Here is an 11,392-nt window from a genome sequence, read left to right on the forward strand (position 1 = left end):
AACCACACATCATAAATTGGAATGTAAGCTATGACTGGCATTTCTAACATCAAATGCCACTTTCCTGGTATCCAGGAAAGAATAATATAAAGCATGGTATACTAGACCAGTACTATCCTTTTTTCAAGGTTACTTCATTGGAGAGTAACCATCCTCCTGAGCAAGGAGAGAGAAAGTAGAATTAGTCAGATACTTGTGAGATCAGGTAAACAAGAATCCACATGTCATCTGATGGTCTGAGATACCCCAGCGGGAAAAAGAAAGCAATCACAGTTATCCAAATATCATCTGACCTTTAAACAAAGGTTATCTCTATTCTGAAATTGGAAACTGAAAAGTGAAAAGAAAGCATGTTTTAATGGTTTCCTAGATACTCTATAGAATTATAGAGTTGGATTATAGGGCATAGAATAGGAAACAACATTATAGATCATCTATATAAACCCCATCCTTTACAGATGAATAAATTGAATCTCAAAATGCTAAGTGAATTGACCAAGCTCATACTGCTAATAAATGGCAGAGCAGGATTACAACCCATATCTTCTGAACTGAAATCCAGTGTTCTTACCACTATATCATACTGCCTCTTAGAGACATCACTCACTAACCTCAAACATATTTTTAAGAATTTTGGACAGGCTTCCAGGTCTCTATTCTCTAAATGTCTTTGTACTTTATTCCTACGTCTCTTCTGGAAAATCAATTCACCAAAAATGCCCTAATACATAGCCCTTCACTGTTGCTTTGTCCCCTGGGTAGGAATTTGGCTTCCATCCAGGGTTTGCTTGTTTTTTTTGTCCCAGATGTTAATAAACACAGGGGGTGCCTACCAAATTATAAGAACTTCCTCCTGGAAGGATTCATTATTAACAACCCAATCTGGCAGCGTTTCATAACCCCCTCTCTCCTTTTTACCTGTTATGATCTATTTACTCTCAGGAACTCCCAGACATGTCTGCCAATTTTGTATTAAAGCAATAAATAGTGATTTACTTATCACAAAATATAACTGTCAAGTGATCTTTTCTAGGGCAAATGAGAGATGCTGCATTTCCCTACATTATAATCATGAGTTTTAAAACTGTAAGGGACAGTTTAGTCTAACCCCTCTCTTTTTTATGTAAGAAGAAATAAGAATGCTAAATCAGTAGATCAGGAAACTTGTGATTAATTATCCAGATTTTAGCAAAGCATTCAATAGCCTCTCAAGCTATTAATTATGTGGATTTGGAGATAAGTGGTCAAAGGATATGAACAAACAGTTCTCCAAAGAACATTTGCAAACTCTTAACAACCATTTGAAAAAATGTTCAGATCTCTAGACATAAGAGAAGTGCATATCAAAACAATCCTGACCTCATACCCAGATAACTGGCAAAGTTGAGAAAATATGGTAATGGTCAATGTTGGAAAATTTGTAGAAGGATAGACACACTGATGCATTGATGGTAGAGCTGTGAATTAGTACAAGCATTCTAAAAAGCAATTTGGAATCAAACATAGAAAGTGATAAAAGCTCTTAGACCAAGATACTCCTCTGCTAGGCATATGCCTCCAAGTAATAAAAAGAAATATTCCATATACACCAAAATATTTATATCAGCACTGTTTTTTTTTTGGAGGGCAATTGGGGTTAAGTGACTTGCCAAAGTCACATGGCTAGTAAGTGTGGCAAGTGTCTGAGGCCGCATTTGAACTCAGGTCCTCCTGACTCCAGGGCAGGTGCTCCATTCACTCCCCCACCTAGCCACCCCACACATTTCTGTTGTCTTTTTTTGGGGGGAAGGGGGCAAAGGAAGGCAGTTGGGGTTAAGTGATTTGCCCAAGGTCACAGAGCTAGTAAGTATGTCAAGTGTCCGAGGCCAGACTTGAACTCAGGTCCTCCTGACTCCAGGACCAGTGCTCTATTCACTGTGCCACATAGCTGCCTCTATAGTAGCATTTTTTGTGGAGCAAAGAACTGAACACAAAGTAGATGTCCTTCAGTTGGGACTAACCAAATCGTGGCATATGAATGTAAGAAATAATGAATATAATGAATTCAGAGAATCATGGAATGACTTAGATGAACTGATGAAAAGTGAAATAAGCAAAATCTTACAATTTCTATTTTACCCTCTTGTTCTAGAATATAAGGGCAGTTTTCCTTGATAATTTCTTGAAAGATGATGTCTAGGTTCTTCTTCTTTTTTTTTTTTTTTTTGGATCATGACTTTCAGGTAGTCCAAATTTTTTTTTAAATTATCTCTCCTGGATCTATTTTCCAGGTCAGTGGTTTTTCCAGCGAGATATTTCACATTGTCTTCTATTTTTTCATTCTTTTGATTCTGTTTTATAATTTCTTGATTTCTCATAAAGTCATTACCTTCCATTTGCTCCATTCTAATTTTGAAGGAATCATTTTCTTCAGTGAGCTTTTGGACTTTTCCACTTGGCCAATTCTGCTTTTTTAAGGAATTCTTCTTCTCATTGGTTTTTTAGACCTCTTTTGCCATTTGGGTTGGTCTATTTTTTAAATGTTATTTCCTTCAGTATTTGTGGGGGGGGCAGTCTTCTTTAGTAAGCTGTTGACTTGTTTTTCATGACTTTCTTGTATAACTCTCATTTCTCTTCCTAATTTTCCCTCTACTTCTCTTACTTGATTTTCAGAATCCTTTTTGAGCTCCTCCATGGCCTGTACCCAATTCATATTTTTCTTGGAGGCTTTTGATGTGGGAGCTTTGACTTTGTCATCTTCTGGTTGTATGTTTTGATCTTCTTTGTCACCAAAGTAAGATTCTATAGGCTGATTTTTTTTTTTTACTATTTACTAATCTTCCCAGCCAACTACTTGACTTTCTAACTCCCTGTCAAGGCAGGACTCTGCTTCCAGCGGGGGTGGGGTGCAGATGGGGGTGAGTATACTGTCCCAGGCTTCAGGGGTTTTGTATCAGCTGCTGGATCTCCAACCATCTGTGAGCCTAGAACTCTGGAAGCTCTGGAAGTCGCTGCTGCTACTACTGTTGCTGCCTCAGTCATGAATTGGATAAAAGTGTCAGTGACATAGTTATCAAATTTACAGATGATAGAAAGTTAGGAAGAGAAGCTAGTATACTATATGAGAAAGTTAAAATTACCTTGACAAGCTAGATTCTTAGGACATACCAGATAAGCTGAAATGTAAGATGGAAGGAACAAACAAAGGAACAAAGGAGGGAAGAAGGTAAGGAAGAAAGAAAGGAAAAAGGAGAGAGAAGGAAGAAGAGAAGGAGAAGGAAGGGAAGGAGGGAGAAAGGAAAGAAGGAGGGAATTCACATTCTTAAGTTTAAAAAAATGAACTTCACAAGTAATGTTAAGGCGATATGGCAAGGAAATAATTCTTTTGAACAAGATATGGAGGGATTTAGTTGGACAGCAAACTCAACGTGAGACAACATTGTTATACTGTAGCCAAGCAAACTAGTATGATGCTGAGCTATATTAAAAAGAGACATAGCATCTTCAGTAAGGAAAGGATAGCCTCACTTTACACTAATGAGTCTACATCTAGAGGATTGTGTTCATTTCTGGGTGCTAAGTTTTAAGAAGGACAATTAATAAGTTGGAGAACATCTTAAGAGGGCAAATAGAACCGTGAAAGACTTTGCATTCATGCCATATGAAAATTGGTTGAAGGAACTGGGACTATTTAAGGTGAAAAAGAGAAGACTTAGGGGAGAAACGATAGCTGTCCTCAATTATTTGAAGGTTTATCAGGTGAGAAAAGAATTTGATTTGTTTGGCTTGACCCCAGAGGGAAAAATTGGGAACAAAATGAATTGAAGTTGTAAAGTGGCCAATTTATCAGATGCCTTGGGAAATAGGGAATGCCCCTTCATTGGACATCTTCAAGAAAGGTGATTCTTTTTCAAGTATGGCTTGACACCAGATGACCATTTTGTCTATTCCATTTGTGAAATTTAATGATTCCAAATACCAGAAGGGGGAAGAGTTGTCCAAAGTTGCATAGATATTAAATAGCAGCAGTATTGTCTTATACAAGTGCCTGGTACTTTCTCACTTTTGTGTCTCAGCACAAGCTATTTCCTTTATGAATCCACCCACCTATATGCAAACTAGGGCCTATTGAAATCTTGTCAGTCTTTCAAGATGTAACTGAAATGCCCCCAGTTCCATGAAGCCTTTTCACACTGACCTAGACAGTAATGCCTTTGCCTATCTCATAATTTGAAACTCTCTCAATAACTCTGGCATCCTCATCATGCTTTATTCTGCATAATGGTAGTCTAATTCCATTTAACTTTACAAATGTCAATTAAATGTTTCCTATGTGCAAGGCACTGTGCCAGGCACTGTAGTGTTATAGGAAATTTGTCTATATATTATAGCTTCTCCAATCACACTTAAGCTCTATGAGGACAGGGGCCATGTTTCGATTATCTTTATTTCTTTCCACCAATATGTTGGATGATAGCATATATAAAATGTTTTGCAAGCCTTAAAGTACTATATAAATGTTAACTACTACTACTATTAAAGCAGATAGTAAACACATTGATTTGAATATAGACTAATTTTTTCAAATCTGACTTTCATAAAACCCAAGTGTAACCTACAATCAGTGTCACTTTTGCTTTTTTTATTGCTTTTTTTTCTCGAGGGGGGAAGGTAGGGCAATTGGGGTTAAGTGACTTACCCAAGGTCACACAGCTAATTTTGTGTTAAGTGTCTGAGGCTGGATTTGAACTCAGGTCCTCATGATTCCAGGGCTGGTGCTCTATTCACTGCGCCACCTAGCCGCTCCCAAAGTGTCACTTTTTCAATGAATAGCTACATGTATATTTTTTGTTTCCTTTCAAAGATGTTTCATTTTAGGGCCATGGCCTATGTTCAAGGGTGCCCTGTATTTTGGAGACCAATATAGTAGAAAGATGTTATTGAATTTATAAACTGATGAATGAGTCAACTCCACAGGAGGATTCTTTCACATGGCTAGGAAATGACCCAGTATAACATGATGGGGAAAAGCCAACTCTGTGTGTGTGTGTGTGTGTGTGTGTGTGTGTGTGTGTGTGTGTGTGTGTGTGTGTGTGTGTATATATATATATATATATATATATATATATATATATATAAAATCACCCAGTCTATGTTCTCCTTACACAGAAGGGATGGTAATTTTAAGAGCTGTTATCTTAGGTACTCAGCCTGCTGTTTAATGGGACAAGACTTCATTCATAATACATGGACCTGTTGCTGCCCTTAATTCATTGTCTAGAAACAGAGGGTCCACACACTTCACAGCCTATAAACCAGCCTTCTATAATGTGCCACTTTAGCAGATGGATTTTTGTGTCCATTGACAAATTAGGTATATTGTGGTCATTTGGCCTTTTCAGAGTGTTGTTTTGGAAATCCTGACAGATGGCTGAGCAGTGCTACATGCTGCTGAGTCATTTTAAGAGTTCTTCCACCAAAGAAAAAGTCATATTTATAGCCAATGAGGGCCTTGGCTTGTGTGGTAAGAACATGGCACTACAAGGCAAAGCAAGAACATTTTGAGCAAATAGAATGATGCCTTCATAGTACAGTGTAAAGGGTACTGGATTTGGAGTCTGGAAACCAGGGTTCAAAACCCTGTACTAACATTAGTTAATATTAGTTACTTACTAGTTAGTGAGATAAAATTTGTAAAGCACTTAACATACTGCTTGGCATATAGTAGGTGCTTAATAAATGCTTATTTTCTTCCTTCCTAGTAGTTTTGCCCAAATCATTGTGGCAAATCATTTCTGTTCTCTGTGTCTCTGTTTTCTCCTATGAAAACTGGGAGTGATAAATATTCTCACCAACAAGCATTTGGTAAACCCACTAGATTGTTTTTGGAATCCAACAAAATAAAGTGTATAAAAGGGCGGCCAGGTGGTGCAATGAGTAAGAGCACCAGCCCCTGAGTTGGGAGACCTGGGATCGGTTCCAGGCTCAGATACTTAACACCCACACAAAAATAACTGGCCTTGTAACCTTGAGCAAGTTACTTAACCCCAATTGCTTAGGGGTGGCCAGGTGGCGCAGTGAGTAAGAACGCCGGCCCCAGCGTTGGGAGACCTGGGATCAGTTCCGGCCTCAGATACTCAGCACCCACACAAAAAATAACTGGCCTCGTAACCTTGAGCAAGTTACTTAACCCTGATTGCTTTAAAAAGTAAAAAATAAATAAAGTGTATAAATGTAAAGTGCTTTGTAAACTGGAAAGTGCTCTCTCCATATATATGTATCTATATATATATGTATATAAATATATATGAATGTGTGTATATACATATATACATATGTGTGTGCATGTGTATGTATACATGTATGTATGTGTGTATATATATGTATATGTTATTCCATTCCTGCCTCAGCCATCATTTTGAAACTGCCTAATGTCCTGATATGACCAAGAGTATGAGATTCCAACATTATTTTTTGTGGGAAAATTGAACTCTCCTGAAATGCAGCCAGGATGCTGGCCACCACCGTGGAATGGATATTACAAATGACAGTCACTGGGCAGTAACCAACCATGCCATGGAAAATGATGGCGGCTCAGCAGTCCACAATCACAACTTATGATTATACAGTTAATGGCTTGTGGCCCCACTGTACATAAAGCACTCCTCCTTTGCTACTCTGAAGCTGTTTACTGCTGACCTCCAATTTAAAGGTGACTCCTTGATCTAGTGGTTAGAGCCTAGGGCTCAGAGCCAAGAAGATTTGGGGGATTATGTGTTGGCAGAGCTGCTCACTTATAGTATGACCTTGGGCAAACAATTCAACTTCTTTTGGTGTCAATCATTTAGCTATGTAGCCATTATATTAGCAGAAACTTGGTGGATAGCAGATGCTACAACAGAAATGAGGTTTTGCAAATAAACAGAAAGAATGACAGTCTATAGTCCTAACAACCTTCTGAACAAAAATCCATCTCATATACTAATTATATAGATAAGGAGACATTTACTGACATAAGGATTGAAGACTGTATTCTAGGATTAGCCTTTGGCAAAATTATGAAATCTATTAAATCAGTCTTTGTTTTGCTTTCCCCCACATTCCCTTTCTATTCTGCCTACTGAATGCCTGGTGCCCCTTGCTGTTCATAAGCTTCTCAAGGGCTCTTCAGTGTACCCTGTCACCTACCCTACTAACTCTCTCCCATGCTACTGTCTCTACCTTTGAGGAAAGAAATGCTTCTTAAGATTTGTTTCAGGAGCTCACTAACCAGAAGGGCTTAGGGTCAAAACTTACCATAGGCAAATCTAGTGACTGATCTGACCTCAGGTGAATTACCATATCACTGCCAAAATCCAAAGATCCACAAAAACCAGTGGAATCCTTTAGAGATATCCTCTCTCCTAGACACATTGAAAACAAGACTAATGTGTTTTTGTTCATTTTCACAGCAAAATTAACATAAATTTAAGAGAAAAGTAGAGAATGCTAATCAACTGGGGTGGGGACTCGACTTTTCTGAACCCATTGTTCACAGCAGTCACCCCAATGTTGCTATAGCATACTTTGGTTTTCCAGAACACTATGGTTAGCCTTGATAACCCCCAAAAGTGGAATTCTAGCACTGCCTTTAACACCATGATTATAATAATTTCCTGGAGGGTATTATTAAAAATAGCTTGATCTTGTGGCAGATAAATAGTGTAACAGATATACCACCAGGCATGGAGTCAAGAAAATCTGAGTTCAAATCTGGCCTCAGACAGTTACCAGCTATGTGACACTGGGCTAATCATTTAACCTGCTTGCCTTGGTTTCTTCACCTGTAAAATGGGGATAATAATAATAATAACACCAGGGTGGTTGTGAGGATCAAATTAGATAATAATTGCAAAAGGCTTATGTAGAGCCAATGCAATTTTTATGGCACCCTTGATCATGATAAAGTCCATAACTGTAAGTATTGCATGATGTTCTATCACAAAATATGCCAAACTCTCCAGATAGAGAACAGAACTGAAACATTTATTTCAACAACAGAAAACCCAATCCTAAAACCAGTAAGCCTATTCCATCATAGTACCAAAGATATTCAGAAGCCATAATAACGCAGAGAGCCACAGCATCCTTCAGTCTTCTCACAAACCTATACAAGATCAATATTTACTCACAAACCTCTCTGTCTCCTTAATGAGCATCCTCTCTCCCCCACCATCTGGCTAGCTCTGACCAGCTTCCTGTGGACTCTGCTTTCCTTCAGCAAACTCCTCCTACCACAGGCTCCATGTGACTACATTCAGCCTATCAGGAGGAAGAGTTTACTTTCAAAGCAGTGAAGCTTCAAACTCCCCCCTAGGTCTACTAAGGGGCAGGGATGACCTTCACATTCCCATTCTCATTACAGCTTAGCACGGGGCCTGGCACATAGTAAGTGCTTTATAAATGTTATCATTGTCATAATCACAATCATCACCATCATCATTACCATTACTACATATTAGCTTTTTGGCCTATTTTCTTTATGCCTTCACACTCGCTATTTTTGTGATAATTCTACTGTTGTCAAAGGGGTATGTCTACTATTGCTTCTATATTGTTTTATTTCACTGTTCTTATTTTCAAAACCATCTTCTCTTTCTTATCCCATAAAAAACTTACTTTTTCCATGACGTATCCTCTCAATGACTTGTACTCTGCCAGACAAAATTGCTGTATACTAACATATGAACTAATACCTATAGGGTGTTAATGATATTTATTTGATGTATCAGTCCTTGGTCATGAGGCACAATTCTAGATACAATGCACTAAAGGCCCCAATAGCTTAACTCAAAGGGATAAGTCTGTAAATTATCTCCCTCCAAGCTCACACTCATATAGCACTTTACAGCTTATATAACACCTGCTTCACAACTACCCTGTGACATAAGTAGTACAGATATTATTGCCATTTAACAGAGGAAAGTAGGGCATAGAGAGAGGAAATGATCTGCACACAGTCATACAAGAATAGCACAAAGACACAACTTCATGCCTTTGGATTCCAAGTCAAATCCTCTTTCAACTATACCATGCTGCCCTTTAGTCTAGATCAGGGATTATTAACCTGGTGTCTAAGAACGTCCTTTTTAATTTTTTGACGATTACATTTCAATCTGATTGGTTCCCTCCAAAATTCTATGTATTTTGCTTTATGCATTTAAAAACATTCTGAGAAGGGCTCGAAGGTTTCACCCAACTGACACAGGGGTCCATGATGCACACAAAAGGATAAGAAACCTTGGCCTAGACCAAAGAAGTACATTGATGTATTATAGTGGAGATTCTTTATGAGTCTAGGTTGAACTAAATGGCGATATGGTCCCTTCCAAGTCCAAAATTCTGAAATTCTTTGAAATACGGTTCCAATGGAGAGAAAAAGAAGCCATTCCTTTCAGAGGAATCTTTTTAATGCATTGCTCTGGGCTGCAGCACTTATCTATTCAAAAACCTTCCATGCCTCCTTATTGCCTACCAAATCATGTATAAATGTCTAGCTCTGGCATTCAAAACCTTCCAGAATCTGACTCTAGTCTAATGAGAGTGGAAGGAAAGATGAATATAAATAACTATGATACCTAGGGAGAATGTGAAAAATACAAAGGTGAGGTCCAGGCGAAAAACTATGAGGAATTTCAGGATGAAGAGATTGCTTTCACTTGTGGGTGGGGGAGGATAGTCAAGGAAGGCTTCACTGATGAGGTGTCACCTAAAACAATCCTTAAAGGGATGAAAGGACTCCAACAGACATAGAGGGACATCTATTCTAGATATGAGGGAGTACATGAACAAAAGCAAAGAAATAGGAAGTGGAAGGATGAGAAAGAGGGACAGAGAGTAGTCAGAATCATGGAATCCCAGAATTTAGAGCTGGAAGGGACTTCTGACAGCTGATCCAACCTAGTACAGTTTGGCTGGAATGTAGAGTATATGAAGTTATTTGTAGCAGTTAGGTGATACAGCGGATAGAGCAGAAAAACTGAGTTCAAATCCTGTTTCAAACACTCATAAGCAGTGTGATTCTGGGCAAGTCACTTAAGTTCTGTCTGCCTCAGTTCCCTCTACTATAAAATGGGGTTAATAATAGCACCTACCTCCCAGGGTTATTGTGAGGATCAAATGAGATAATATTTGTAAAAAGTGCTAAGCAAAATACCTGTCACATAGCAGGTACTCACTAAACACTCGTTTTCTTCCTTCCTTCCTCCTTTCTTCATGTCTTCAACTCCCCCATTAGATTGTGAACCCTTCAAGAGCAAGGTTTGTGCCATATTCATCTTTCTTTCACCAGTACATACAGGGCACTTAATGTGTTGAATTGGAAAGTATCTCAAAGCTACATGTAGATGTAGATAAAGAAGCAAAGATCTTCAAAATCAGCTTAGTACAGTGGAGATGATTATCTGTTTGAAGACATGGAGAGAGTTCTGCCACTTTCCTTGTGATCTTGGGCAAGTCACTTAACCTCTCTGAACCTCAGTTTCCTCATTTATAAAATGAAGAGGTTGGATGAGCTGATCTCTAAAATCCTTTCCAGCTCTAAATCTATGCCGTTTTCTGCTATAAACACTTAATCCAAAATCCTCATCATTTTTTACTAGAGTAAACACTTGATAGTTAACCATCTCATTTACAAGTATGCCATTTCAGTCTTCTCTAAAGGAGAATTTAACTTCTTGAAAAGTATCTGTTTATTGATTTGTAGTTATAGGATGCGGGGAAAGGTTTTTTCAGCTGTGAATGGGACAACTATTGTCTGCTATTGTCTTTACAGTTGCTTTTGAGAAGTAAATTCTCTTGAGCTTACATTTTTTTCAGAGTTTGGGTTTATTATCCATCAAATACAGTGCAACTTGTTTTGAAATATCTCTCACAGCTTATCCAAGGGCTTTCCAATCCTGGGAGGCAAAACAGAATGAAGTCCTGGAGATATTAATTCCCTCCCCCAACACTCACTTTCTATAGCAGAGGTAAGATGATTTTGATAAAACATGATGACTTTTTTATGCTGTAATAAAAATGTTAAGTCTTTACAGGAATCCTCCTGCCAGGGGGCTTTTACCCACCCCTTATCACAAAAGGAAGGCACAGTCATTGAAACAGTGAGGGCTATAAACTGCTGAAAAGCATGATGGGATTTACTAGTACTGACTAGATGGATACTAGCTATCAAAGAATCACAGAATTATAGAGTCAGAAGGAACCTTTGAGTTCACTTAGTCCTCCTTTTATGCAAAGTTTGAACTCTCCCCATCTGTCTGTCACTCTCTCCCCCTTCCTTCTCTCCCCCTCCTTCCTCTCTTCTGCTTCCTCCTCTCTCTCTCTCTCTCTCTCTCTCTCTCTCTCTCTCTCTCTCTCTCTCTCTCTCTCTCAG

The sequence above is a fragment of the Petaurus breviceps genome, unplaced genomic scaffold, assembly GCF_028583685.1.
Source record: "Petaurus breviceps papuanus isolate PSGF00001 unplaced genomic scaffold, PetGlider_PUasm1.0 551, whole genome shotgun sequence".
Lineage (NCBI taxonomy): Eukaryota > Metazoa > Chordata > Mammalia > Diprotodontia > Petauridae > Petaurus > Petaurus breviceps.